The sequence below is a fragment of the Rhopilema esculentum genome, chromosome 14, assembly GCF_057945365.1.
Source record: "Rhopilema esculentum isolate cy_ngs chromosome 14, ASM5794536v1, whole genome shotgun sequence".
NCBI classification, from domain to species: Eukaryota; Metazoa; Cnidaria; class Scyphozoa; order Rhizostomeae; family Rhizostomatidae; genus Rhopilema; species Rhopilema esculentum.
This window is the reverse complement of record NC_142828.1, coordinates 4407166-4431837: the sequence shown is the minus strand read 5'-3', so window position 1 is coordinate 4431837 and position 24672 is coordinate 4407166. Positions and strand designations below refer to the sequence as shown.

General features: G+C 38.0%; 1 protein-coding gene and 1 pseudogene across 1 annotated transcript in view; one reads left to right on the top strand and one right to left on the bottom strand.

Moving 5' to 3' along the window:
• The window catches only part of LOC135696381 (uncharacterized), a 94610-nt gene that overhangs the window by 63479 nt on the left and 6459 nt on the right, over positions 1–24672 (top strand). The window lies entirely within an intron of this gene.
• Positions 11063–23997, bottom strand: LOC148958525 (uncharacterized; annotated as a pseudogene).

Sequence of the window (24672 nt, the reverse complement as noted above, 5' to 3'; positions counted from 1 at the left end):
TATACATGTGTCGATGTATTGATGTCACCATGTCAATGTAGATCTATACACATTGGCTGAATAACCGCAATATCTTTATGCACAAAATACCTATACCCACATTTTGGTTCACGATTCATTGTATATACATGTGTCGATGTATTGATGTCACCATGTCAATGTAGATCTATACACATTGGCTGAATAACCGCAATATCTTTATGCACAAAATACCTATACCCACATTTTGGTTCACGATTCATTGTATATACATGTGTCGATGTAGCGATGTCATAATTTCAATGTATATCTCTACACATTGGCTGAATAACCGCAATATCTATATGCACAAAATACCTATACCCACATTTTGGTTCACAATTCATTGTATATACATGTGTCGATGTATTGATGTCACCATGTCAATGTAGATCTATACACATTGGCTGAATAACCGCAATATCTATATGCACAAAATACCTATACCCACATTTTGGTTCACGATTATTTGTATATACATGTGTCGATGTATGGATGTCACCATGTCAATGTGGATCTATACACATTGGCTGAATAACCGCAATATCTTTATGCACAAAATACCTATACCCACATTTTGGTTCACGATTCATTGTATATACATGTGTCGATGTAGCGATGTCATAATTTCAATGTATATCTATACACATTGGCTGAATAACCGCAATATCATTATGCACAAAATACCTATACCCACATTTTGGTACACGATTATTTGTATATAAATTTGTCCATGTATTGATGTCACCATGTCAATGTGGATCTATACACATTGGCTGAATAACCGCAATATCTATATGCACAAAATACCTCTACCCACATTTTGGTACACGATTATTTGTATATACATGTGTCGATGTATGGATGTCACCATGTCAATGTAGATCTATACACATTGGCTGAATAGCCGCAATATCTATATGCACAAAATACCTATACCCACATTTTGGTTCACGATTCATTGTATATAAATGTGTCGATGTATTGATGTCACCATGTCAATGTGGATCTATACACATTGGCTGAATAACCGCAATATCATTATGCACAAAATACCTATACCCACATTTTGGTACACGATTCATTGTATATACATGTGTCGATGTATTGATGTCACCATGTCAATGTGGATCTATACACATTGGCTGAATAACCGCAATATCTTTATGCACAAAATACCTCTACCCACATTTTGGTACGCGATTATTTGTATATACATGTGTCGATGTAGCGATGTCATAATTTCAATGTAGATCTATACACATTGGCTGAATAACCGCAATATCTATATGCACAAAATACCTATACCCACATTTTGGTTCACGATTCATTGTATATACATGTGTCGATGTAGCGATGTCATAATTTCAATGTAGATCTATACACATTGGCTGAATAACCGCAATATCTTTATGCACAAAATACCTATACCCACATTTTGGTTCACGATTCATTGTATATACATGTGTCGATGTAGCGATGTCATAATTTCAATGTATATCTCTACACATTGGCTGAATAACCGCAATATCTTTATGCACAAAATACCTATAGCCACATTTTGGTTCACGATTCATTGTATATACATGTGTCGATGTAGCGATGTCATAATTTCAATGTAGATCTATACACATTGGCTGAATAACCGCAATATCTTTATGCACAAAATACCTATACCCACATTTTGGTTCACGATTCATTGTATATACATGTGTCGATGTAGCGATGTCATAATTTCAATGTAGATCTATACACATTGGCTGAATAACCGCAATATCTATATGCACAAAATACCTATACCCACATTTTGGTTCACGATTCATTGTATATACATGTGTCGATGTAGCGATGTCACCATGTCAATGTAGATCTATACACATTGGCTGAATAACCGCAATATCTATATGCACAAAATACCTATACCCACATTTTGGTTCACGATTCATTGTATATAAATGTGTCGATGTATTGATGTCACCATGTCAATGTAGATCTATACACACTGGCTGAATAACCGCAATATCTATATGCACAAAATACCTATACCCACATTTTGGTACACGATTATTTGTATATACATGTGTCGATGTAGCGATGTCATAATTTCAATGTAGATCTATACACATTGGCTGAATAACCGCAATATCTTTATGCACAAAATACCTATACCCACATTTTGGTTCACGATTCATTGTATATACATGTGTCGATGTAGCGATGTCATAATTTCAATGTAGATCTATACACATTGGCTGAATAACCGCAATATCTATATGCACAAAATACCTATACCCACATTTTGGTTCACGATTCATTGTATATAAATGTGTCGATGTATTGATGTCACCATGTCAATGTAGATCTATACACACTGGCTGAATAACCGCAATATCTATATGCACAAAATACCTATACCCACATTTTGGTACACGATTATTTGTATATACATGTGTCGATGTAGCGATGTCATAATTTCAATGTAGATCTATACACATTGGCTGAATAACCGCAATATCTTTATGCACAAAATACCTATACCCACATTTTGGTTCACGATTCATTGTATATACATGTGTCGATGTAGCGATGTCATAATTTCAATGTAGATCTCTACACATTGGCTGAATAACCGCAATATCTTTATGCACAAAATACCTATACCCACATTTTGGTTCACGATTCATTGTATATACATGTGTCGATGTAGCGATGTCATAATTTCAATGTATATCTCTACACATTGGCTGAATAACCGCAATATCTATATGCACAAAATACCTATACCCACATTTTGGTTCACGATTCATTGTATATACATGTGTCGATGTAGCGATGTCATAATTTCAATGTATATCTCTACACATTGGCTGAATAACCGCAATATCTTTATGCACAAAATACCTATACCCACATTTTGGTTCACGATTCATTGTATATACATGTGTCGATGTAGCGATGTCATAATTTCAATGTATATCTCTACACATTGGCTGAATAACCGCAATATCTATATGCACAAAATACCTATACCCACATTTTGGTTCACGATTCATTGTATATACATGTGTCGATGTAGCGATGTCATAATTTCAATGTGGATCTATACACTTTGGCTGAATAACCGAAATATCTATATGCACAAATTACCTATACCCACATTTTGGTACACGATTCATTGTATATACATGTGTCGATGTATGGATGTCACCATGTCAATGTGGATCTATACACATTGGCTGAATAACCGCAATATCATTATGCACAAAATACCTATAGCCACATTTTGGTACACGATTATTTGTGTGTACAAATATCAATGTATCGATGCCACAATTTCAATGTAGATCTATACACACTGACATAATAAGAGCAATATCTATTTGTACAAAATACCTTTAATGTATATATACCTCTATATATACCTCCTATATATCAATTTCAATGTATATATACCTCCAATGCGAGGCTACATGAATAAACTGGATACAGATGAACGCGGATATCGCATTCTTTTCTATACAACACCTCGATACAATGATACACCATTGCTGGCATAATCCCTGGACGCAGGAGTGAGGGGCCACCCAGGTGTGAAGGAGCATACTGATCATAGGCCCCGAAATGCTCTACCTGGTGGATTGGCTGATGAGCTAGCAAGGACTCAGAATTATAAAAGACAACATGTATACATGTTTGTATATGTTATATATAGCAGTGTAATATACTGACACACGCCCCTTTCAAGTTGGGCATACTGTTCTAACAACAACCTGGATCCAAGATCTCTAAGAGACACAAGATTTTGTGAGAGGGCCCAGTGTGATCTGGTTGAGGTTGCTATTACACTGTTATTTCTTAGTTTTGACAAGCTGTGCTTGTCCTTTTTCATAGTTTCAAACAAACAATACCCACGAAATGCTTTTACAAGTAAACCGTAATTTCAGACTAATCAGAGAACCTTTCACAAGCGCTCTTATAATACGATCTGAACTAATTGTGTTAGAATTTGAATACATGATTGTGCAACAAAATAGTATAGCTCCAGGGACAAATAAATGATATCGTGATCGATCGAAATACTTATTACACGGGAGAAACGGGATCGACCGACAGTCAACAGTCGCATTGTTTTCAGTAGCTTCCTCCTCACGAACAATATGAGATAAGCGGTTCACGTGATTCAATTGAGAATTTCATTGGTCTGTGACGCAGGCTTAAATTAAATGAGCTTTGCCACAGAATAGAGTACCAGTTATTGCAGTGGATGAGAGAAGGTGGCAAGCTAACAGGACGTGGTGCAGTGGCAACAGACATAAGCAACTTTCAAGATGACACTTGTTTGGTTTATGGCTTTTTGCCTAGCGACTGCCGTTGCAAAAATACACAATGAACAGAAGTGCTTGCAGAACTGTTTGGCATTTACAGATCAACTCAAACGAGCTGGACCTGACGTTTTGCCTGCCGAAGAAGCAAAAAAGATGTGCATAAACAGTGTTATTAGCAGCGACAGTGACGAAGTAAGTGTAGCTTCATAGCTTGGCGTTCAATTTCGTTAAGGGCATACCGTAAAGACCCTGAGACCTAGGACCTTAAAATATTAAAATAAAAAGGGACCAGAAGGGTTTTTACCTGAATTGCCATATGGGATTTACAAAAGAAGGCCAGACGGGTGACAAACTCAGGCCAAAATGCTCACGAAAAAGGCCAAATTAAACAAATCCCCAAAAATACGCTGTATATTTCTCCAAAAATATTTCCACACATTAGCCTTTTAGATAATTTCCAAACTCAAGCAAGAAACTGATAAACTTTCACCTTCAAACGAATTCCTTTGCTAATCGTTAGGTTAACTGATAATATTTGACTTTTGAGTTTACACTGTGTAGTATTGCTCTTTCAATTCATAATTTGTTTTGTTACTTAGGGTGTTAATGTTTAAGGAATAAACTCATAATATTCAAAAAGGCCAAAAAGGCCAAACTTAAGTAGCAGGCCAAAACCAAATTTTCCAGGAAATTTAACTCTGGAAAAGGCCAAAATAGTAAATTTGGCCTGGAAAAGGCCAATCTGGCAACCCTAGTTTTTACCCCGATAAGACATTAGTTGATCACAGTTGACTGTCATCATCGCACCACAAGGACACATCAACTGTCAAATGCGCTTTTGCTTATACTACGGCGTTCTTCCGCAAATTATCCACTTCAGTTGCTGTCTTCAAATGAGTCTGTCATGGAGTCAGACAGCGACAAGAAAGGTTACGGCAGCTTTTTGGGCTTCTTTTGTTCCCTTTTAGAGTGGTTGCCACAGAACTGTTTATAGTTTCTTGTAAACTTTGCATAAATCTTTATATTAAAAAATGTATCCTGAAAACCCCTGGCATTGGATTAAAAAAATTGATGATAGAAAATTTATTTAATTTATTTCTATGCGGAGAATTTTTGAAGCTGACCTCTGTTAGTAGATATCAGTTCCAGACAGGGGCGGATCTAGAAAGTATTCCGACTGTCGTACACAAGGGTGTGGTCGGAAATATCATTCGTAACCACGCCCAAAGTTTTTGAGGAAACTCGCCCCCTTCTCTTTTGAGCAGTCGACACTCACATTAAATTGGCTTTTATTTAGTACATGGTCAAACTTTTGTTTATTCCTTATCTGAGTTTTCAATTGATATTACAGAATCATTTGCGTTGTTTCTTAGCCAAGCTTAAAGCAAGAAACAACTTAAAATTCTTAAGCGTATTGACAAGGTTTTCCTTTCATAATCCAGCAAAAATTCGAGTCGTCTCTCTCGATTTGTTTATGGTAGAAGATGACAAACCAGGCCACGCGAAAAATTAAAAAACGTCATTGCAATGAATTTTCAGAACGAACCAAATAGAAAAAATTTACACGAAATTTGCCAATAAGCGAGAAAGTTGTTGTTCAGGAAAAACCTCTTTCGATACGGATTCTTAGTATAATTTTAAAAAATTGACTGTCGCATATGCGAGCGGTGCGAACGTCTAGATCCGCCCCTGGTTCCAAAATATTTTTCTTCTATTTTTTCTAATTTCGGGTCTATTTTCGAAGGCATCTAGTTTATTTTTTATTACTGATTTCCTGAAAGTTCAGCCAAAAACAATACATAAAAGTCAGCTTCTAGACATTAGTCGATTAAAAACACTTTCTTGTGTATAAGAAACCAAATTGTCTTATTAAAAAATTTCAAGTATTTTTTATGTGCGGGTACATACATTATGCTCTTAGATATGCCAAAATTGAAAAATTGCACACTTAACCAAATTTAAAATAGCGTTGTTATAGAAAACTTCTGTTTACACACCCCATGATTTGCCAATAATGCCATTTTGTCAAAATAGGGAGGACCGAATCCAAAAAATCACGCAAAAGTTGAATTGAATTCTGGGCCGTTAGCGCATCGGCACAAGTTGCTTCACCTAACCCATACAAAATGCTAATCTTCGATATAGCTTAAATAGACTCAAGTACAAGCAGCTTTAAGTTCTGGGCAGGGAATGGACAAGAAAGGTTCACTTTTTCCCACCATAAATCCGACGCACCAGCCCTACTTTAAATACCTAAAGCCCCGGCAAAACGAGCCAACCCTTCACCCAACATTTCAACCAACACGTTTCAACCAGCCGCTCTGTTCGCATGTTGGCTCAAATGTTGGGTCGCTTGGCCACCATGTTGGGTCACCCAACATTGTTGGGAAAGATGTTGGCTGAATCGTTGGATCGATTTGAAACTGGTCAAAAATGTTGGCGGTTGTTGGATGGTAATTAAAATGATCCCTATTGTTCAAGGTGCTGTTTGGCTTTGTTGGCTCGTTTGGCCGGGTTGCCCAACATTTGTTGACTTCACGCAAGCGCTGTAAACAATTTTTAAAAGTGAATAGCGCTGCGCGCCAAGCTCGAGTTCGTGAAGCAGAGATCAAAATTTTAAAATGAAGAGCGTAGAATTGATTTGGACGACTGAAGAATATTGGATCATGGAAGAGTACGAAGAAAGAGATTTAGTGAGTAAAGATGAGTACGACGAAGCCGTAAAGGAGATGAATAGAGTTTTGGGGAAAAGAAAAGCGTTGCTTTCAAGATCAGGGAAGGCAGGCTTAGGTTGTTTTAGACTCAATCCGAGTATCCCAAAAACGGTTGTGCTAGATGGCCAGCGTTCCTAACAACTCCCAACCTTTTTTGGGAAAGATGTTGGATTAAATGTTGGGCGAAATGTTGGCTCGTTTGGCCAGGGCTTAAAATATGAGAGGGGAAGAGAAAACATGACTGAATTGAAAGCCCAGTCTTTCCTAAAAAAAATAACAAGAACTTTGAAATGAATCCCATGATGTTAACAGGCCCTAGCCTAATACAATAGAATAAATAAGTATTAGAAGAAACACACTGCGCCTGAGATCAAAAGGGGAGGGAGGGACGGAAGAAGAGAACACCGTGGAAACAGCATACAAAGTAAGCATGATAATCCTGACCAAAGCAATTAAATTAACCCGTCTGAGTCAAGTAGATCTATACACTACTAATAACCGCAATATCTATATGCATAAAATACCTGTACCCTAATTTTGATACACGATTATCTGTGTGTACATATATCAATGTATCGATGTCACAATTTCAATGTATATCTATACACACTGGCTGAATAGCCGCAATATCTATACTCAAATTTTGGTACACGATTATTTTGTATACACATATGTCGATGTATCGATGTCACAATTTTAATGTATATATACCTCCATGGCGAGGCTACATGAATAAACTGGATACACATGAACGCGGATATCGCATTCTTTTCTATACAACACCTCGATACAATGATACACCATTTCTGGCATCATCCCTGGACGCAGGAGTGAGGGGCCACCCAGGTGTGAAGAAGCATACTGATCATAGGCCCCGAAATGCCCTACCTGGTGGATTGGCTGATGAGCTAGCAAGGACTCAGAATTACAAAAGACAACATGTATACATGTTTGTATATGTTATATATAGCAGTATAGTATACTGACACAGGCCCCTTTCAAGTTGGGTATACTGTTCTAACAACAACCTGGATCCAAGATCTCTAAGAGACACAAGATTTTGTGAGAGGGCCCAGTGTGATCTGGTTGAGGTTGCTATTACACTGTTATTTCTTAGTTTTGACAAGCTGTGCTTGTCCTTTTTCATGGTTTCAAACAAACAATACCCACGAAATGCTTTTACAAGTAAACCGTAATTTCAGACTAATCAGAGAACCTTTCACAAGCGCTCTCATAAAACGATCTGAACTAATTGTGTTAGAATCTAAGTACATGATTGTGCAACAAAATAGTATAGCTCAAGGGACAAATAAATGATATCGTGATCGATCGAAATACCTATTACACGGGAGAAACGGGATCGATCCGTAAATTTCGCTCGCGTTTACACGGGATCGATCCTAAAACATTATGTGTTTACACGGGATCGATCGCAGATCGGCCCTTAGGGAGGAACGCACATGCGTATTGCTTATGTCAATAGCAACACAAAGAAAATTGCGTTGATAGCGCCAACTTTGTAGGAAGATTGACAACAAAATGGCTTCTAATTCGTAAAGTGGTACCAAAATGTTTAATTAGAGCGACAAATAAACGTCCCTAGTCCTGAAGATCACGCTGGAGTACAAAACTCCGAAGTTAGACGATGGCCAGGACTGGGAGCCTATTCGTTCTAAGTATGATGACATCTATAAAAACTTTAACGCGGCCTACCCAAATGAGGAGGAAGAGGGTGAAGGGTTTCCAACAGGAGACGTCGAGAATAAATCATTCCCATAAGTTGAAGCCTGTTCGCTAAATTTGTTAATAAAATTGTAAATAAAAATTCCTCCATATTGTTTTGTTTTTCTCTTCTGGTGGGCGAAAAACGAAAAGGCGCGCAAAATAGTGTAGAAAAAAGCTCGAAGCACCATGTTCAAAGCACCTCCAGTTGGATAATTTATTAGGACAAAGCACCTCGTTTCCTATCCGTGCTAATTTGGGATCGATCTACCCTGGGTACCAGACTCGCTATATAAAATAAGAGAGAGTCTGGTCTAGTGCGCCCCATTCTCGTTCTGGTGAACTTACTTGAAAGAATTGAAGTCTATTTAACAGACTGGGCCTGTGAAACAAGACTGTCAGATAAATAACAAAGATACTCAGTAGTCAGAGGAGTTTTGGGAAATCTTGAAGCAAATGTGTTTTATATAGTTCGGTAAAGTCGACATTATTAATACAGTGATAATAGACTTTTCTGCCTCAAGATTCCAATCAAATCAGGTTTAAAACGCCATTTGGCAGCAAAAAACATGTGCGAAGCATGAAATTAAAGTTAGCACAATGCAGTTACTAAATGTTATCATTGTTAAATTTCGTATACAACTTAAAATAAGTCTTTTGTAATTTTCCTCATAAATTGTGTGTACTTTCAAAGTCTACTTCCTCACTGTGAAGGCAGCGTGTTTAGACACCGCGGCGGTTTGAATCATCACGTTGGAAGTTCATCACAGCAAATATGGCCAATACGACAAGCGAAAACCCGTATGCCGGGCGAAATATTAGCCATAACTGATTTACTTGTGTCAAACTCAATCGTTACGGTCGCTAGCATTTATTTATGTTGCAACATTTTGTAGAAATTAACAAACTGGAGCGCTGGGAGGAAATGGTATTCCTACTCCTAAGTTAATTTTCCTTTTCCAATTTCTTTTTTCTTTTTTTTTATACTCCAGATTGGTTGTATAGCCTTTAGAAGTTAACGATTGAAGATTGAAGAAGATTGTTCTGTTCAATGTTTTACACCAGAGCTACGTTTATTGTTTCGCTCTGACCTTTGAACGTACAGAAATCTGTACACTCGCTCCTGATTGGTTAATATCAGCACACCAGAACGAGAATGGGGCGCACTAGACCAGACTCTCTATTTTATTTCATATATAGTGAGTCTGGTACCCAGGGTAGGATCGATCCCACCTTTTCTAGCGTTTACACGAGACGGGATCGATCGCAAACTGGATCGATCCCAAACTGGAACGCTTTTCAAAGCGAACCCAAATTAGCACGGATGGCGGATCGATCCCGAGCGTTCCCGTGTAAACGGAAGGCCGATCCGTACCAGTTTGGCATCGATCCCGGCCTGGACGACACTGCTGAAACCACTTCCTTTCCAGCACGCCACTGCTGAAACCACACAACAGCTGTACACGGTCAACAGTCACATTGATTTCAGTAGCTTCCTCCAGGATTAAAAGAAACAATGCCGAGAGAATACAAATGTGTTACTAAGTAACAAGCAAAATGAAATTCGAAATAAACTTCCTGTGTAACTTCAATGCCTGCCAAAAGTACTTGGAACACCCACCAATTTACGCTGCATTTGATATCTTTCATTCCTTTCATGAAAAAAATTTGCTACTTCCGCCCCCTTCCCCCTCAAACAATGTTGATGATTTAGAGAAATATCATAAAAGAAGCGCAAAAGAAAGTGCTTCCTAAAATCCTAGTCCGTTTGATAGTAAACCAACATTGTTCCGTGGGGGAGAGGGGGATGATTGGTTTTGACCTTGGAAATTGATGTCAGTGTTCCAAGACTTTTGGCAGGCATTGTTTGTTGGTAGGAACCATTAAACTAGAATGCTGAGCAACACAAGTAAGGGGTGGCGATGCGGACGCTTCGAAGCATGATGTGTGTTGCAAGGCAAAGCACAAAGCAGTATACAATCTAATTTCCAGCACGCCACTCCCAAAACAACACAACAGCTGTACACGGTCGACAGTCGCATTGTTTTCAGTAGCTTCCTCCGCATGAACAATATGAGATAAGCGGGTCACATGATTCAATTGAGAATTTCATTGGTCTGTGACACAGGCTTAAATTAAATGAGCTTCGCCACAGAATAGGGTACCAGTTATTGTCAGTGGGTGAGGGAAGGTGGCAAGCTAACAGGACGTGGTGCAGTGGCAACAGACATAAGCAACTTTCAAGATGACACTTGTTTGGTTTATGGCTTTTTGCCTAGCGACTGCCGTTGCAAAAACACACAATGAACAGAAGTGCTTGCAGAACTGTTTGGCATTTACAGATCAACTCAAACGAGCTGGCCCTGACGTTTTGCCTGCCGAAGAAGCAAAAAAGATGTGCATAAACAGTGTTATTAGCAGCGACAGTGACGAAGTAAGTGTAGCTTCATAGCTTGGCGTTCAATGTCGTTAAGGGCATACCGTAAAGACCCTGAGACCTAGGACCCTAAAATACTAAAATAAAAACGGACCAGAAGGGTTTCACCCCGATGAGACATTAGTTGATCACAGTTGACTGTCATCATCGCACCACAAGGACACATAAACTGTCAAATGCGCTTTTGCTCATACTACGGCGTTCTTCCGCAAATGAGTCTGTCATGGAGTCAGACAGCGACAAGGAAGTTTACGGCAGCTTTTTGGGCTTCTTTTGTTCCCTTTATCTCTTCTTTTGTTCCCTTTTAGAGTGGTTGCCACAGAACTGTTTATAGTTTCTTGCAAACTTTGCGCAAATCGTTATATTAATAATCTTTATATTTGACTTCTGTTAGTAGATATCAGTTCCGGACAGGGGGGGGGGGGATCTAGAAAGCATTCTGACTGTTGCACACAAGGGTGCGGTCGGAAATATCATTGGCCCCCTTCTCTTTTGAGCAGTCGACACTCACATTAAATTGGCTTTTATTTAGAACATGGTCAAACTGTTGTTTATTCCTTATCTGAGTTTTCAATTGATATCACAGAATCATTTGCGTTGTTTTTTAGCCAACCGTAAAGCAAGAAACAACTTAAAATTCTTAAGCCTATTTACACGGTTTTCCTTTCATAATCCAGCAAAAATTCGAGTCGTCTCTCTCGATTCGTTTATGGTACAAGATGACAAACCAGGCCACGCGAAAAAATGAAAAAAACATCATTGCAATGAATTTTCAGAACTAACCAAATAGAAAAAATTTACACGAAATTTGCCAATAAGCGAGAAAGTTGTTGTTCAGGAAAAACCTCTTTCAATACGAATTCTTAGTATAATTTTAAAAATTTCGACTGTCGCATGTGCGAACGGTGCGAACGTCTAGATCCGCCCCTGGTTCCAGAATATTTTTCTACTATTTTTTCTAATTTCGGGTCTATTTTCAAAGGCATCTAGTTTATTTTTTATTACTGATTTCCTGAAAGTTCAGCCAAAAACAATACATAAAAGTCAGCTTCTAGACATTAGTCGATTAAAAACACTTTCTTGTGTATAAGAAACCAAAATGTCTAATTAAAAAATTTCAAGTTTTTATATATGCGGGTACATATATTATGCTCTTAGATATGCCAAAATTAAAAAATTGCACACTTAACCAAATTTAAAATGGCCTTATTATAGAAAACTTCTGTTTACACACCCCATTATTTGCCAATAATGCCATTTTGTCAAAATAGGGAGGACCGAATCCAAAAAATCACGCCAAAGTTGGATTGAATTCTGGGCCGTTAGCGCATCGGCACAAGTTGCTTCACCTAACCCATACAAAATGCTAATCTTTGATATAGCTTAATAGACTCAAGTACAAGCAGCTTAAAGTTCTGGGCAGGGAATGGGCAAGAAAAGTTCACTTTTTCCCACCATAAATCCGACGCACCAGCCCTACCTTAGATACCTAAAGCCCCGGCCAAACGAGCCAACACTTCACCCAACATTTCAACCAACACGCTCTGTTCGCATGTTGGCTCAAATGTTGGGTCGTTTGGCCACCATGTTGGGTCACCCAACATTGTTGGGAAAGATGTTGGCTGAATTGTTGGATCGATTTGAAACTGGTCAAAAATGTTGGCGGTTGTTGGATGGTAATTAAAATAATCCCTATTTTTCAAGGTGCTGTTTGGCTTTGTTGGCTCGTTTGGCCGGGTTGCCCAACATTTGTTGACTTCACGCAAGCGCTGTAAACAATTTTTAAAAGTGAAACGCGCTGCGCGCCAAGCTCGAGTTCGTGAAGCAGAGATCAAAATTTTAAAATGAAGAGCGTAGAATTGATTTGGACGACTGAAGAATATTGGATAATGGAAGAGTACGAAGAAAGAGATTTAGTGAGTAAAGATGAGTACGACGAAGCCGTAAAGGAGATGAATAGAGTTTTGGGGAAAAGAAATACGTTGCTTTCAAGATCAGGGAAGGCAGGCTTAGGTTGTCTTGGACTCAATCCGAGTATCCCAAAAACGGTTGTGCTAAATGTTGGGTGAATAGCTCCCTTCTCAAATGACGTCACGTCAAAATGACGCTTTGCATGCTGGGATAGGTTTGCGGACAAAAATTTTTGAACTCCAGGTACTTGCAGTAAGATCTGTGCGCGACCTATGTCCTTTGGATCGCGGTTACAAAATTCCTTTTATTCGAAAAATCAAGCTCATTAAAAAGGGTAAGTAGTCGTGCAACTGCTGCCGTAGGTGATCAGCCTTTTAAAATGAAAGAGCTTGTGCTTTCAGAGCTGGGTGTTCCAGGTGCACATTTCAACAGAGATCCTGCGGAATATTCTCTTCTCGAACTCAAACGCTATTTAGAATGCCATGGCGAAAAGAAATCTGGAAGAAAACAGGATCTTATCGACAGAGTAAGATCATGTATTGCATTCAAGAAAGGTATTGATCCGAAGATTGATCATGGAAAGTGGTACAAAAAGAAAGGGCAAGAAAGGCAAACACAATCATCGATGCAACCCAGAAACAAAGATATTCCTGTGGAGGATTAGGGAAACTTTCCAACTGCCGATATTTCAGGGATGTTTAACTATGGCCATGTGTATCAGTATCTTATTGAGTCAGTTTCGCAGTTCGGCCTAAGCGAGAATACCTCAAGTGAGACGGAAAATGATGACAGAAACTTTCCAGACACTTCAGGCTACACTACTACTGCAAGACAAGGCTTGATATGCTTGATTATAAGTGAGTGATATGCTTGATTATACTGATGACAATTATTATTTCTGCAAAGCTCATGTGCATCATTCAATGAAAAACGTTGCAGTTGTTATTGTCCTCAGTCATAACAGTGGGTCACTTCAGCAGGCCTCATGTACCTGTAAGGCTTCAGCATTCGGTAGATGCGCCCATTTTTCTGCCGTTTTGTTGAAAATAGTTCAATTTATTGAAGCTAATGGCACCAAGGTCAAAGCTCCTTCCACTTCAAAGCCATGCCAATGGAATCGTGACAAGAAAAGAGCTAAAAACCCAACTGTGGTGCATTGTGCCACTTATGAGTCAAAGAAGGCTTCAAAACCCAATTTGTATGAGTTTGTATGGGCACGACCACTTAGGTATCAAAACAACTTTGGTAATGAACATGCTAATTCATTCCTTAGGAATCTCCAAACTTATAGTTCCAATAACCAAAATACATATAACAACCAAAAATATGGATTATGGAGTTGGAGTATGAAAAGAAGCAGCAGAAAGGGATGCATACAAGGCAGTCACTGGCTTTTGTGATATTCACTTGAATTAGTTTTGAAATATGTATCTTACAAACGAGCTTGATGAGTAATTTATTGTCTTGCTTTCTTTTGAGGTGGTCCATTTTCGTTTTAATGCAAACAAAATGTCATCATATCAAAAAACTGACTAAAGATTTGCTATATCCCACCATCCCTTTACTATATTCATACTAAATGGATGGCCCCATTTTAGTGAAATAAAATCAGAAAAAAGGAGGTTTCTCCATTTAAGATGTTTTATCAAAGTTAACAATGACTTTAATGTTAAAATGTAAATGAGTCCTTCAAACATTTCCTGGAAGATACACTTATATGCAAAGTGCTGGCTGAAAGTTCACAAGACAACATGCTACAAACACCATCTGTGATGCAATATGACTAAGTGACAATGGGATAATGTTTCCAATGAGCTTGAATTTTTTCAAACGTTCATTGAACCTTTCCACATGTATCCTAGCTTAGTGATTCTCCTGGTGTCCATCTCTTCTTCTTTTGTTAAACATTCTCTCTTGGCCAGAAATGCTGGAATTTTTATTGATGCATGTTTAGGATTTAACAAGTCTTGAGTAGTAAATCCCTTGTCAACCCAAACAACATCCTCATGCTCAATATGATCAATAATACCACATTTCTTTGTAATTGACACATCATCAATGCTACCCTCATACAAATCAGAAACAAAACAAGCTGCACCATTTGGGGTAACAGCAATGAGGGCTTTGAATGTTGTGTGATGTTTGTAGGAGGAGTATACATTTCCTTGTTGTGCATAGTTTCTTGGGGTTTCCACAAAAGATTCAGTACAGTCAAAGGAGCATCTGATGTTTTTGAAACTTTTAAACACTTTTGTAAAGTTTTCCTGCTTGGGAACATCAAATATTTCAATTCTTTGAACTGTAGAAACATAAATTGGATCCATGTGTTAAAAATGCTACTGACAAAAGATTCTGATACATTGTAAATGTATGATATGGTTTTCAATGCAAATCCTCGTCTTAGCCTCAAAAGGGTAATAAATAACTCCTCTTTGACTGTAAAGCTCCTATTTTGACTTTATTTTGATCCTGCAACGCTTTGTACACCATAACTATCCTTCTCTGATTTCCTATTGCCATACCAGTATTGAAGGTTGAATTTTGCAGGACCTAGAAACTGATCAGGATTTCAAAGTGTTCAGGGTAAAGCCCTATAAAATACTTGGCCTTCTTCTTATCCTTCAAGATCAATTCAGGAGACATTGTATTAAGTTGAATATCTGCCTTATCATCTGAATGTGAAACTGTTGTTTTGTTTCTTAATATCATTGTTTCGATTTGGGCACCAAGAATATACTTGTCATACACTGTCTGGGGGCCTTGATGTACAGCACTGGTGTTGAAAACGCGCTGTCCTTCTGAGTCATCAATAAATGACTGTCCTAAAGTGGCCTCTGACGATTCAAGACTACATATTTCTTGATCACTAAACGAATTTTCCCTTTCTTGGTCAAAATTGGGCATTCATCCCGATCTCTTAGGAGTTTTTTTCTCTTAATTCGCCCCTCTTGTTTCTTCTCCGTCAATGAGGCAAGAATCGGGTCTGGCTTGCCTTCTGTTGGTCCTTCCCACCAATAAAGTGCAATGAACATATGTAGGTGTCTTTCGTGATCTGCTGAAATTTGTTGAAGTCTTTTTGACCACAGGCATGCATCCAACGTTTCACCTTCATTGTTTGTTCGTTTGCCCTTCGCTTCTCCCACTCTGTCATATCTTCACGGATCTTTCCCGGCTTGGCAAACCTAATAAATGAAGTACCACATGGCATACGTTTTGGATACCTTGAATCCGACTTACATAGACCCCAGCCAAAGTGTTTCGTAGCCATGATTATAAGCAAAGCAGTATTTGAACACAATTTATTCCACATGAAATTACCAAAACTTGCCTAGCTTGTGTTTGTCCGCAATTCTATCCAATCTTGCTTTGCGCAAAGACGTCATAGTCTATTTTTAGCAATTGAGAAAAGCGCTGGCCAGCCTTCCTAACAACTCCCAACATTGTTGGGAAATATGTTGGGTTAAATGCTGGGCGAAATGTTGGCTCGTTTGGCCAGGGCTTAAGATATGAGAGGGGAAGAGAAAACATGACTGAATTAAAAGCCCAGTCTTTTCTAAAAGAAAAATAACAAGAACTTTGAAATGAATCCATGATGTTAACAGGCCCTAGCCTAATACAATAGAATGAGTATTAGAAGAAACACACTATGCCTGAGATCAAAAGGGGGGGGGGGGGAGGGACGGAAAAAGAGAACAGCGTGGAAACAGCATACAAAGTAAGCATGATAATCCTGACCAAAGCAGTTAAATACACCCATCTGAGTCAAGGAACCCACACTTTCGCGCAGAAGCTCAAACTATAAAACTCCTTCAATCTCTATTATTCCCAATGGCATCAAAGAAGCGCATAAAGACTTAAATACCAAATTGAAGCATGACAATTGACAATCAAATGAGAGTAATACAAATAAGCTAAAATTAAAACCTCAGCGAAATCAAGTTCTATAACGTCACTCGTGAAATTAACTCTGATAAAGTTTCATTTGATCAGCATAAAAATAGGATTCCGGATTCTGGATTCCGTGTTCTAAAGGTAGCCGTTTTAAAAAGACGCTTCATCCAGGTTGTTATCAAATGTGCAGGTTTCAAACTTTGCGGTTTGGTGTTTGGTGCCCATTGTTTCATAAGAATAGATGCCTTTCGGTGACAACCTGGTGGCACGATCAGAAGAGACTCGCAATATCTAAAATAACTTACTTAGGGAAATGTTTACCTCCTTTTCTCCTTCGCCTGTTGATTTGACTTTTGCAAACCCAAATAATGAGTCAAAATGTTGAAACCACAGGGGGCGGGGCGTCTTCAACAGTTATGGTACCCGGGGATGTGCCGCAAGCATCCTTTTTGAAAAATTTATCTAGCCATTGGTATGGTACCATTTTCTTAAAAATGATTCTAGCAAACGGTACCACTTTGAATGTGCTCGCGGTACACCCCTACCCATAACATCAGTAAAGATCAGATTTGACTTGTACTCAGTACCTGCGCCACGGAGGAAACTGGGAGGACACGTCCCTCCAGTGACAGAATAGAATAGTCCTTTCTATTCTGTGCTCCAGTTCTCGGCAGGGTCAATTATTTTATTACGTCTAAATTCGATGAGAAAATGTTGGGGGAGGGGTAATATTTTGGCAAAGTATTTTTTCAAATGAAATCCTATCATTGTAAAACTGTTTTACGTAGCCAAAAGTTAGTTATGGGCGTTCCCTTCAGGCTGAATGGGCGTCCTTGTTGGTAAAAGGGCGTTTTCTGGTGGCAGAAATGGCGTGGCCTAAAAGTTTCTGTTTTATCCCAACTCTCCCCCTCTCCCAGAATCTAATGGCTGGCGCTGACATTAATAGTCCTCCTAACACACTCCCTATCTACGATAATCGTTTTCAGTATCAAATGACTCACATTTATTGTAGTAGAAGTATCAAAGCTCAAGACAAAATTGTTAATGCATATCGTTTTTGCCTCTAAAGGCTCTTGAGGAACCGGCATGCTTTGCGACTATATTTTCAAAACTGGCCTAATTTCGTACTGCATTAAGATGCGAAACACGATTGATTTTTCAAGACAGCTGCCGCTAAGCATGCTGATTGCGCAAATGCCTTTAATTGTACATTGGAGGGAGGGTAGGTTCTTACGTTGTAAAAAGCGTGTCCTCGAGAAGTGTTTTCTTATAAAAAATTTAACAAGACTTGTCTGTTGCTGCAGTGAAGATTGAAACACCAGCTGGAAGATGTTCACGTGCTTCGATTGCCAGTTTCTGCTGGTTGATCAAAGCGAATATTCGAACTGCAATGCTTTCAAAGGCGTTTATTACTGGTAAAGCATTGAAAAGACAATTGCTAGCTATAAGTACAGAATAGAAAGATCTTTTGTGCTTCAAGTAAGCCACGCTGCTAGCGTTTGCATTTTTGGTTTTTAGAATTCGTGCTGTCTACAAAATGCATGTCAAATTGATCAACTGGCATTAAGTTCTGAAGTGTGACGTCATAAAAAATCTATTTTTAGAATTTTTGAATTTTGACTATTTATCCTAAAAGATCACCATGATATAGCCCTGAATAGCAAGGTCATATAAATATGTCAAAGATCTGATGAGATATGCCAGTGATAGATTTGACGTTTTCTGACAGTTTACTGTTGATTTTGCTCTGTTCATAAAGCCCATGTTGTTCATAAAGCTATGAAAAGAGTCCGGGGTATGTAGGTATGGAGAAGAGCCTTTGCTCATGTGATCATTTTCAGCCAATTCATATGAAATTTGACTGATTCTGTTCATTGAAAAGAATTTTATGATGCTCTTTCAGGTTATAAGAGCCAAATTCAAATATCTTAGAAATAGACTTTAGCGACGTCATAACTTAAGAACTCTATTGCATCCTTCCCTTTATGTAGTCGTTGCGTATCTCACATCAGAAATATTTTTCTAACGGACTTTTAACATAAGGTTAGGATTATTGCGCTAGGACTGAGATTATTTTTGTGGGCCTAGTCACGAATAATCCCTTTTTTCCATTGACTTGTTTAAATGCAAGGTAGGATTTCTCTTTTAATCATTTAAATTTGTCTTACAGTGCAAACAAATTGTCAGCTATTCAAGAGAGCTTCAAGTTCTTTTGAAAGCTGGAGTCCCAAAACGCCACGCATGCCGAAAGTCTTGCAAAACCAATGTCAAAGGCACAGCGATTGATTTTCCGAGGTCTGAAAAATCATGCAAAGTCTGTAAATTGGTCGCCCAATACGTATCGTTAGGAATAAAGATGTTTAAAAAAACAGAAGGTGAAATCATCGACTCCGTCAGGCACTTGTGTGAAAGCCTGTCTAGCAAGAAAGTCCAACAGGTAGGTGTTTTTCTACTGGATTCCTTGATTTGTTATTGGAATCAAAGCTTATTAACCACTAAAGAAAACTAACTTTTCACGTTTTGTCCTGCCCAAACTTGTTAAGTGCCTGTAAGAATGCAAAGGTTTTGGGCAAAAGCTTTGAGAATTTTGAGGCTCAACTAAAAGTAGGTATTCTTTCTAAAGCTTGAGCCTAGCATTATTCTTAAATAATTGTTAAATTTAAGTGAGTTTGAGCCTCAATGTTGTTATAGAGTATGTTTTTATAAAAAAAAGTTTATAACCCGCACACATTTACGCTCTTTTGCCAAAAGGAAACACCCCTGCCCTTGTTTTATGTGGGGAAGGCGCAAAATCCCATGTCTTAAATGTAAATCCGATATACAGTGTAATATATATACAATGTAATAAAACTATATAGAGTGATATAAGAAGGAAAAAGATGATAAATTCACCTTCTAGATACATTCAAAACACCAAAAAAAGCGCAACAGTGGGGAAAATTGAGGTCCATTTAAGAACCAAAAGCCACGAAAGGCTAAAAATTTTCTCAAAAAATGATGGCTACAGTGTTAAAAGGGAGCTACCATGTATGGTCACGTGATAAGAGCTATTTTGTCAAATTTTCATTTTTTTCTGTGATTTTTCTATATTATCATTTCAGTGCGAGAAAATAGTTGGGTATGTGGACGAAATATTCAAGTTGGTTTTGAAAGGTCTTGCACCCGGGGATATTTGCATCAAGCTGAAGTTTTGCGATGGAATCTTAAAACCTTCACTACTTCCTGCTTTTGCTCTGGAAAGCAAAACGCTGGTATGGAGTCTTCTTTATTAGTACAGATAAAGTTCTTAAGTATGACGTCATAATTTTTTTACAATATTTGACCTTTGACCACATTACCTAGAAGAACACTATAAAGAACTTATGAATTTCGAAAACCAGTCAAATATGTAAAAAAATTGGATATAGGCAATTAAAGAAAGACTTAAATGATTTAAGGGGGAAATAGTCTGTGCTTATAGGGTCATAGCAAAGCACATATGACTGATACCCCATTTAGAGGTATCCCAAAAGATGCTATATCGGGTAGATATTATCCAAATTCAAAAATTTTATAAATAGGTTCTTGTGACGGCATCACTTTAAAACTCTATATACCTTAAATGCATTGGCTATGTTGATGGCGCCCAAGAAGCTATGCAAGACAACCTTAACTTGATTTAATCACCTTAACTTGACCTAAAACAGTTAGGGACAGCAACTTGTGCCAGCCTATTTTGTCCTTTCAAATAGATCAGAGGCATGTCTCAAAAGGTCGTGACTAACCTTGGACTTTTGGCCAATATGTGCCTTGGATGTTCACGCTTATTTAGAGATGGATTAAACTAAACTGCTTGATTTGCGTAGGTTTCTAAACGTTCCATTTCGTGAGCAGATACTTGCTTAATGCTAATTTTTTTGAACCTCTACTTCATTTAGGTTTACCTTTGAAAATATTTAAAAACAATTGATAAAAATTCGATTTAATGGAAAAGAGTCTTTGTGTGGCAGGCAAAGTCCAAAAAGCGTTGAAGCCTCTTTTGTCGTCAATTTGCTCGGTCATCATATGACATCCATAAGCAATTTTTTAAAATAAATCATTCAGTCACCTTCAAAACAGCTTGGATGAGAACTTTTGCAAAAGACACTGATCTTTCGATTGCTTCCCTAGATTTTGTCTCGGGTCTTCCGATTCAGTTATAAAATGCTTCCAAGTTCTAGCTCGATTGACATTTATACTCCAGTTGTTTGCCAGTCAGGGCTTGAAAATGTCCGGCAGCGTCTTGCACAAGTTGGTTTTTTTCTGGCAAGAAACCTTTAGCGTGAAAAATCCACTTTGTGATTCTAACATGAATACTGAATTTAAAAGAATTTTTAAAAACTTGAGATTTCACTTGCAGTTGCAGAAAATTTTGTTAAAGTTTCGCAGGAAATTTGTAATTTTGATTCTGCTGCCAGGAAGAAAAATCTTTTCTGCGCTGCCTGCCACTCAATCTTACGGCTTTTCAGATATCTCACGTTTGTTCTTAGATGAGGACGAAAGAAAATCGCCCCTGCCAACTTTGCCAGGTTCTAAGAGACACGATATACGACTCATCGAGTGATGCCATGTCAACAGAAGGAGTTAAAAAGGCTGTCAAAATTATTTGTGATGCTAGAGAACAGCCCGCGGAGAAATCGGTGAGATTTTTTAGTTTTTCCTCTGAATCAATAAAGAATTTACGACTTTTTTTACACAACAGATTTGATGGGAGCTAGCTTTGATCGTCTTGGTTTGGTTTTTAATATTAATCAGGCCTCACGTGACAACTGTTGTCCAAAAGTTGGGATAAACGAGCACGGTAGATGCAATTATTTGGTCCAGATGCATGCCTTTTTGGATAAGTCTAACGCTTGAAGAAAGTGATGGGCTTAGCTTTGCAACAGGGGCGGGCAACTATTTTAACCTGGGAGCCAAATTTACAACTTTCGTACCGTGGAGGAGGGCGTCGGGCCAGGAAGGGCAGAGCAGAATTCGCAAGCAGTAAAAAACTATGACAGAATATCTACACAAAATGCAATTTTCCTGATTACAGGCTATCTTGCTTTGTACGATGTATCTAGGGGCGGATTCAAGCAACAATGATTGGGGGGGGGGGGGGTGTTAGACACTAATTTTGGTGCCACACCCTTCAGGTCACTGGTAAATTATGGAAACGCCCTTTTTTAAAATTCCGTTTTTGACTTTAAGGCAAAAACAATAAGAAACAGTGGCGTAGCCAAGGTTGGAAGATTGAAGGGGCAGAGGAGAAAATTTTTGCTGACCACACCCTTAAGAATTTGGGAAAACACCCCATTCTGTAAAAGCGTTTGGAAAAGACATGGCTTTTTTACGTGGCAATTTTGCTTCTTACAACGTCATATCTGGCTTTTTGTGGTTTACCATATTATACAACTGCCTATTTCCATGACAATTCATCTAACGTTTACATCCTGAAAGGCGAGAAAGCACTACGTGTAAAAACTGATTTTCCAAAGTTGTAATCAAATATCTTAAAATAACAAACAGTGTTCAAATGTTTCAAACTAATTCCGTTCTCCTTGGAGCAAAATCCCCGACAAGCATTTCAGAATACAGTTTTTTAAGGATTGAAGCGCTTAAGCATTTTAGTTTCTATTTTATCGGGATTGTCTAAATAACGTGAAGGACTTTTATATTTAAATCTCAAAACGCTGGATAAATTGATGAACTTTCTGTAGAGTTATGAGGAGGGTCCCTGTGCAGGCGAAGGAGCAGGAAAGTTTTGCGACGACGCCCTTCAGAATGGCTTGAAATACATTTTAGAATATTTCTTACAGTCGTTTGCATAAAAAACGTTTTAATATTGTCTGAAATATGAAGTGCCCCTTTAAGGTACTAATTCTATTGCAAATTTGCACCTTTCTCAGACACCGACTTTCTGAACGACCTTTCCTCCTAATCCAAACCCAGCTGGCAACCTGATAGAGAAATTATAGAGGGAATAATTATCTAAATATAGCTATATATCTAAATATTGTCTATGTATGTCGTCTATGTATATCTAAATAGAGTCAATGTATACCTATATATAGTCTATGTAAAAAGATGACCGAAATAAGCAAAATAGGGAGTCATTTCGAGGTTTTCAGGTGCTTAAAATGTCATGTCGCCAAGTTGCTTGAAAGTGGTAAACTGTCAAAATTTACACCCCGCCCAACCAAATCAACGACTCCGCTGGATATCGAAGAAAATTGAAAACGTTTAACCTCGATGGAAGATGTTTTGTCTTCTGGACTCTGGGAGGAATGACTAAATTAATCAAAGGAATAAAGAATTTAGCGGGAATACAGCAAGGGAAACAACTTGATAAGATCTGCTTTGTTTTGTTAACATTAGACAAAATTGTTAATCCATATCGTTTTCGCCTCTAAAGGCTCTTGGGCAACCGGCATTCTGTGCGACTTTATTTTCAAAACTGTCCTAATTTCGTAATGCATTAAGATGCGAAACACGATAAATTTTTCAAGACAGCTGCCGCTAAGCATGCTGGTTGCGCGAATGCCTTTAATTTGGTTGTTCTTGTTGTTGTTGAGAGTTAGAGCTTCGCAGTATTATATATTTGGGCGTAATTCATGTTCTGTTCTTGTAGATTAGGCTCGTCTATTTATTTTCCCTATTGGGCCCCCTTTCATTTAAATCGTGTAAAATGAATTAAGACCATTATACTTCATTGATATCGGCAAATATCGATATATAGAATAGATTCTAATAACAAAGATATAGCCTGGAAATAGTACTTTAATCAAATATTCAATGCAATCCCCTTCCCCCTTGTTTGCATTCAATCTAAATTCATATGTATGACAGTTTATCCAAATTAAAGTTGTCACTTTTTCTTTTACTAGTGTCAGAAAATAGTGGGGTATGTCGATATGATATTCAAGATGGTATTGAAAGGAATGGATGTAAGCCAGATATGTGTCCAATTAGGCCTCTGTAATCAGATGAAGAATGTGCTGCCACTCGAGTCAAGGCGTACCGGCTTCCTAAATTCACACGGAAACACGAAAACTTACTTTGCAAAAAAAGCAGCAGGAATTGCCACAAAGAAGGCAGTAAGATCCGAAAAGTCTTGTAAGATCTGCAAACAAGTGGTGAATTATGTCTCTATGGGAATAAAGATCTTCAACAAAACCGAAAAGGAAATTATTGACTCAGTTAATCAGTTCTGTACAACGTTTTCTAGAAACGAAACACAAGTTAAAGAGGTAAAGATCTATTCAGATAAATAAAACACCACGCTTCATTTCTGAAGACAAGCATTAGCGTTTTGTGTAACAATAGGACATTTATATTTATTCTATCTTGTTATCTTCTCAAGTGGCCATGCGAAGGAACCGTTGTTGTTGTTGTTATTGTTGCTGTTCTTGTTGTTGTTGTTGTTGTTGAGAGTTAGAACTTCGCAGTATTATAAATTTGGGCGAAATTCAAGTTCTGTTCTTGTAGATTTGGCTCGTCTTTTTATTTTCTCTATTGGGCCCCCTTTCATTCAAATCGTGTAAAATGAATTAAGACCATTATACTTGATTGATATCGGCGAATATCGATATATAGAATAGATTCTAATAACAAAGATATAGGCTTGAAATAGTACTTTAATCAAATATTCAATGCA